The 7,450-nt window shown below is 42.7% G+C and overlaps 1 pseudogene; it reads left to right on the top strand.

Moving 5' to 3' along the window:
* LOC102816756 overlaps positions 1–5,558 on the top strand; it is an 11,762-nt pseudogene extending 6,204 nt beyond the window's left edge.
* The last annotated feature ends 1,892 nt before the right edge of the window (positions 5,559–7,450 follow it).

Raw genomic sequence — 7,450 nt, 5'->3', positions numbered from 1 at the left:
AGCCGCTCCGCGGGAGAAAGATGAGGCTTTCTACTCCCGTAAAGATTTACACCCTCGGAAACCCTGTACAGGGTCGCTATGGGTCAGAACTGACTCGATGGCACTTAACAACAACAACAACAACTTTAACTATTGCATTCCACCCTGTGTCTCCTGCGACCCTCATCTTTCCTCTGCTAACCTCCCTCATGTTGAATATTTCCTGCCTTGTCACCCATGTTAAATAACATGTGTCTGCCTTCATTCTACCCTGTATCCCATGAATAATTACCATCCCCCCTCCCAACCATCATAGATTATTTCACTTACCAAGAAAACATTTTAACTTTTTACAACATTGGTCTCATATACTATTTGTTTATTTTGTTTGGGCTTGGTTCAGCTTTTTGTATGCTTATATCATGCAAAATTTGAAAATAACAAAACCTGCCATTAGGAATCTAGAAGATGAATGGTTCAATTTCATAAATGGACAGTACAGCGTAAGGGCAAAGGAGAAGCGTCAAAGCGATGGAAGCAGGACCTCAGGGTGGGAGCTGGGGTGGCAGCAGAACTGGGCAGGCTTGCTGCAGAACTGATGGTGTGGAGCACATGAGCTAGGGCCAAAGGAACAGGCGTGCAGGGCCTTCCGGTGCGGGCACACCTGGCAGGCAGGCCCAGCAGGCAAAAACACAACAGAGAAAGTCATTGGCTTAGGTTCAAAGAACCAGAGGTTGGAAAACCACCCAGATGCAAGATCCAGATCCAGCAGGAGAGATAGAGAGCAGTTTTATTGGGAGCAGGCCACTTGCCCAAGAAAAAATCCTTTCAAGTGATTGGCTGCTCACAGCCAATCATCGTAGAGTTAACTATCAATTGCCAAACAACTGGGGACCCTGACTCAACCAAGTTGACACAGAACATTAATGATCACACCAGGGGAGTGTAGGGAGAAAGAAGAAATTTCACCTTTCCTGTCATCTGGGTGAATCTGCTCTGCCAGGCTTACCTCAGCTGCCAAAGTTACTCACAAGATGGTTGAGCTACATCTGGCCAGCTGTCCAGTCAGTCTCCCTTTCTTGCCATCCTGGCTCAGCATCTCCTCCCAGGAAGGATTTCATCCACTTCTCTAACCGTCCTTCTGAAGTCCAGAGTGCCCAAATTTTCATCTCAGTCTGTTTTATTTAGTCTCTCGTATCTTTGTTGTAGAAGGTCCATGTAGTGTATCTGCCTAATCCACCATCTTGCTGGAAATCCAGTTTTGTTCTTTTAACACTTTAGAACGGTCCATTTCAGCAGATATTCCCAAAGAAATGCATTGTTTGATTTCTTGACGACTGATTCCATGAGTGTTGATTGAGGACCCAAGCAAAATGAAGTCTTTGACAACTTCAATCTTTTGTCTGTTTATCACAATGTTATTTATTAGTCCAGTGGTGAGGATTTTTGTTTTCTTTACATTGAGATGCAAGCCATACTGAATGTTGTAGTCTTTGATCTTCATCAGTAAGTATTTTAAGTTCTCTTTCCTTCTAGTAAGCAAGGTTGTATCATCTACATATCGTAGGTTGTTAATGAGCCTTTCTCCAATCCTGATGCCACCTTTTTTTCCATATAATCAGATTATTTGTTTAACATACAGACTGAATAAGCATGGTGAAAGGATACAACCCTGGTGCACACCTTTCCTGATTTTAAACCATTCAGTGTTCCCTTGTTTTGTTTGAATGAATGCCTCTTGGTCTATGTACAGGTTCCTCATGAGCACAATTAAGTGTTCTAGAATATCCATTTTTTGCAATGTTATCTATAGTTTATTATGATCCATACAGTTGAATGTCTTTGCATATTCAATAAAACACAAATAAGCATTTTTTGGTATTCTCTGTTTTAAGCCAAGGTCCATCTGATGTTAGCAATGACGTCGTTCCAAGTCGTCTTCTGAGTTCAGCTTGAATTTCTGGCAACTCCCATTGATGCACTGCTGCAGCTGTTTTTGAATTATTTTCAGCAAAACTTTACTTGCATGTGATATTCATGATTCGTGACTTTCACATTCCATTGGGTGATCTTTCTTCGGAATGGACCCAAGAATAGCTCTCTTCCAATCAGTTTGTTAGGTAGCAGCTGTCTTCCAAATTTCTTGACATAGATAGGTGGCCAATGCCTTCAGTGCAGTTTGGACTTCTTCCTTCAATGCCATTGGTTCTTGATCATATTGTTGTTGTTGTTATGTGCCACGGAGTCGGTTCCGACTCACAGCAACCCTGTACAGGGTTTCCGAGGCTGTAAATCTTTACAGAAGCAGAAAGCCTCATCTTTCTTCCGCAGAAGAGTTGGTAGTTTCGAACTGCTGACCCTAAGGTTCGCAGCCTGATTCATAACCACTACGCTACCAGGGCTCCTTTCTTGATCATAAGCTACCTCTTAAAATGATTGGGCAACATCCAATTCTTTTTAGTACAGTGACTCTGTGCATTCCTTCCATTTCCTTTTGATGCTTTCTGTATCATTCAATATTTTCCCTATTTGTTGTTGTTGTTAAGTGCCAATGAGTTGATTCCAATCTACAGCAACCCTGTATAGGGTTTGGGAGCAGCGGCTGATGGGTTTGAATCACCAACCTTGCACATAGAATCCTTCAATATCACAAGTCAAAGCTTGAATTTTTGTCTTCAATTCTTTCAGCTTAATAAATGCTGAATGTGTTCTTCCCTTTTGGGTCTTTGCACATTTTATTATAATATTTGACTTTGTTATTTGTTATCTAGAGCTGCCCCTTGAAAATTTCTGTTCAGCTCTTTTACTTCCTCATTTCTTCCATTTGCTCCAGAGCCAGTCAAAGTCTCTTCTGACATCATTTTGGTCTTATCTTTTGTTCCTGTCTTTTTAATGATCTTTTGTTTTCTTCATAAGGAGCTCTGGTAGTGTAGTGGTTACGAATTGGGCTGTTTTCTTCATGGATGATGTTCTGGATGTCATCCCACATTTTTGGTTTTTGGTCACTAGCATCTAAAGTACCAAATCTGTTCTAATCCATAAAGGTTTACAGCATCAGAAATACTGTGGGACCGTTCTACTCCGTCATGTAGGGTCACTGTGAGTCACAATTGACTCCATGAGAGTGGCGGGGTTTTGTTGTTGTTTATTTTCTTCCAGACTTCACACATTGTTGTTGTTAAGTACCATGGAGTCGGTTCCGACTCAAAGCAACCCTGTCCAGGGTTTCCAAGGCTGTAAATCTTTACGGGAGCAGAAAGCCCCATCTTTCTCCTGCAGAACAACTGATAGTTTCAAACTGCCGACCTTCAGGTTATCAGCCTGATTCGTAACTACTACGCTACCAGAGCTCCTTACATAGACTTTGAAAGTGTGCATTTATACCAGGCACACTGACCTGTAAAATGTGTTTATTTCATTTAATGGGGCACACATCTCCGAGACTAACTTTGTTTTGTGGACAGGTTTAAGTTTTCACCAGTTCTCAACAAACTTCTTAAATAATATTCACATTGAATGAAACAAAATATATGATTGTTGAATGTAAAATGACGATCTGCTCTGTAAACCTTCACTTACTTCACGATTAAAAAGTAAAAAAAAAAAAAAAAGATGTAAATGGGCTTAATGTGTTTTCAGTTGTACACGTGTTAGTTGTATCGTGTTAGGCGCAAGTATGACTTTATAGTTGTGTTTATTTTTGTATGGTTTAAGGAGATGTATACGGGTGTCGAAGGAGCTCTGGTAGCGTAGGATTACGAATTGGGCTGCTAACCCCAGGGTCAGCAGTTTGAAACTACCAGCTGTTCTGTGGAAGAAGGGTGAGGCTTTCTGCTCCCGTAAAGATTTACAGCCTTGGAAATCCTGTACAGTGTCGCTGTAAGTCAGAACCGACTCCATACAGGTGTCGAGTTGACAAAGGGTCGAGTGTGATGGTTAAGGTTTTGTGTCAACTTAACTGGGTCAGGATTCCTAGTGGTTGGCAGTTGACATGTAGTTATCCCATGGTGAGAGCTAATATAATGTAATCAACTATGATGAGGTCAGCTCTGAGCAGACAATTAATTAAAAGGAAGCTTTCTCAGGAGTGTGGTCTACTTCCTGTATACTGCACACTGGGTAAGGCTTGCTTGCTCTTTGCTGGGTCTAGCTCTTACCCCGTCTTGTCCTCTGACTTCCACTTCTATGGGCCCATTTTAGACACACCAGGACTATTAATGCGAGGCAGACATAAGTGCTGGCAGAATTACTGGACAAGACATTAATTAGATCAGGTCAGAAGCTGGTTACAAAGGAAGCATTTACAGTATTAAAAATGTGTCCCAAGACAGAAGAGACCACCTGGAGATGCCATGGGTCAGCAGCGAGAACAACAGTAATCCTTTCATTTCTTGTCTGGAACACAGAGCAGAGTTTCATACTTCATAGGACACATAAGAACTAAGGCAGTGAAGTGTTGTGGTTTTCTGGATAAAGGATACTCTGATCAATTTCCTTGTTACAATGATAAGATGCTTTCTTGAGGGACACAGCAACTGAAGATTTCAGTTAATTGGTTTGAATTGAAATCTTAAGGACTGCTTTGCTATCTCTTCATCTTCATCTAACAACTGATGGGCAGCCACTCCAAAGTCTTCAGCCAAGGTAACTGACATATCTGTGAATTTCAAATGTTGGTGGACTGTTTAAACTATCAAAAATACACTTAAAACAATGAAAAAACAAAAATTTCATTTTATTTGACTGTGGAAATAAATCTGTCCCCCTCACCAAAAAAAGATCATCTGAAGTTTTTTTTAAAAAAATTCTTACGCTTAAGAGTGCACATCAGAAAATAGATAAATAATATATTTTATAGATTTATTTATGAAACAGAGCATCACAATGGCATAGCAGAATTAATGGAAATATTTGGAAGTATAATGAATGGATTTGCCTTACCACTGAAAGAAGAGCACAAGATTTTCCTACTGAAGGTGTTGCTATCGCTGCACAAAGTGAAATCTCTGAGCGTCTACCACCCGCAGCTGACATACTGTGTTGTATAGTTTTGAGAACAAGACAGCACCCTCACAGAACCAGAGGTGATGGCGCTTCTCAAGTACTGGCCAAAGACTCATAGACCAAAAGAAGTCATGTTCGTTCCTCAACGGACTGGAGGAAATCTTAGATGTGATCGAACCCTCGGAGTTCATGAAGGTCACAGAGTGTCTCTTCAGGCAGCTGGCCAAGTGTGTGTCCAGCCCACACTTTCAGGTGGCAGAGCAGGCTCTCCTCTCTACTACTGGAACAATAAATACATCATGAACTTGATCAGAGACAACGCCACTAAGATCGTGCCCAACTCAAAGACCCACTAGAACAAGACAAGACATGGCCTGATCTACAACGCGCTGAAGCTCTTCATGGAGATGAACCAAAAACAGTTCAAAGCCGAGAAGCTGAAAGAGAAGCTAAAAATGAAAGAACGAGAAGCATGGGTTAAAATAGAAAATCTAGCCAAAGCGAATCCCCAGGCACTAAAAAAGAGATTCACATAAAAATGCACAGGGGTTTCCCGGAACGTTTTTATAACATAGGAATATGACCGCACCATGGGACCATGGGACGGGAGGGAAATCGATTTCACTAACATTGCATATGAAATTACCTGCAATAAAAACTACTTTTCAATTTTAAAAAACAACAACATAAAAACCCATTAACATTTACTGAGTACCAACTGTGTGCCAGCCAGGTCCTGTGTTTTCATCCCTACAACAACTCTGAAATCCAGAACCCATTCTCCATTTCACAGATGAGAGAAATCAAACACTTACCCAGGGTCACACCTGTTCTCCAGGGGCAGACGACAGAGTGGGAGTTCTAGGATGGATCCCGAAACTGCAGAGAGCAGAGTCCTGGCCTTCATCCACCAGGCTGCAGATTCCCTGCCCAAAAAAGTCTTTTATGACAATGACAGTTCTCTTTTGGGGGTTCACAGACTTCTGAAGCTCAGTGAAGTCAGAGAGGACAGAAGGCCCAGCATTGTGTGGTCTATACGAGAGGGAGGATCAGTCCTAAGCCGAAGGGGGCTAGGAGAGGAAGAAGTCACCCAGGCCACGTGTCCAAGTCCTTAGGTTCCATATGACTTGTCAGTCCACAAAGGTGTCTCCACATTGGTAAAATGCCCCCAGGGAGGTCAACCCTTTGATGTTACCTCCTCCTCATGTTACAAAGTCTCCCTCAAGCTGGGGAGCAGGAGGATTTCCCAGATAAAGTGTCACCCCAAGGTTGGTATGCAAGTAGAAAGATTGGGCCATTTAAAATCTACACTGGCTTCTATCCCTCTACGTGAGGCCTTGGAAGCTAAACCTCAAGGTCAGTGGTTCAAGTCTACCCGTCGCTCCTCAGAAACCTTATACAAGGTCGCTATGAGTCAGAATTGGCTCGACTGCACTTAACAACAATATGAATCAGAAACAACTTACTTAACCACAACTAGACTGACTTAGGAGCTCTGGTAGCGTAGTGGTTACGAATTGGGCTGTGAACCTTAAGGTCAGCGGTTCGAAACTACCAGCCAATCCGCGGGAGAAAGATGAGGCTTTCTACTCCCATAAAGATTTACACCCTCGGAAACCCTGTACAGGGTCGCTATGGGTCGGAACCGACTCGATGGCACTTAACAACAACAACAACAGACTGACTTAGGAGCCCTGGTGTGGGTTAGTGAGCCGGACTGCAAAGTCGGTTTGAACCGCAAGGTTGGTGGTTAAAGCTCACCAGTTGCTTCTTGGAAACCCTATCCAGGGTTGCTGTGGGTTGGAACTTACTAGACAGCACTTAACAACAACAAGAAACTCACTTAACAACAACTACTTCGTTCCTGGCACCAAGTCTCCGAGCTCTCTGGAAGTATTCTCAGACACCCTGCAGTTTTTTGGCCCAGGAGACCCTGTGTTCTAACTCACCTCAGGAGTCTCAATTTCTTCATCTAAGTGGAGAGCCAATCCGATTTTGTACCGCTCATTACGCCTGCCTGGCCTGTGGGTGATATCTAGCTAATAAATGCTTCAAGGTCATCCAGGCAATGTGGGAGCTGAAGTTTGTCTAATGTGTAAGAACCTCTTAGTGTGGATCAACACTGGACTGGGAACTACGATGTGAGCAGTTCAAACCCACCTGCTACTCCTCAGAAACCCTATACAGGGTCGCTGTGAGTTGACCTGTAACAACAACAACAACAACAACAACCTCCTAACAAAAAGTACTACAGAATTACAAACACGCTATCTGCTGGGCTTGGCCTGGAGCCTAAAGAACCAGAACAAGGGAGGGGGCCTGATGCTCAAATTCTCCCAGTTTACTAAACTGTTGTTGTTAAGTACTGTCCAGTAAGTTCTGACTCATAGTGGCCCTGGATAGGGTTCTGGAGGATTGGTTGACTTTGAACCACCAACATTGCAGTTTAAACCGACCCTGCACTCCA

This window comes from Chrysochloris asiatica, unplaced genomic scaffold (genome assembly GCF_000296735.1).
Source record: "Chrysochloris asiatica unplaced genomic scaffold, ChrAsi1.0 scaffold00097, whole genome shotgun sequence".
Lineage (NCBI taxonomy): Eukaryota > Metazoa > Chordata > Mammalia > Afrosoricida > Chrysochloridae > Chrysochloris > Chrysochloris asiatica.
The sequence above is the reverse complement of the archived record's forward strand: the minus strand, read 5'-3'. Positions and strand labels throughout refer to the sequence as shown.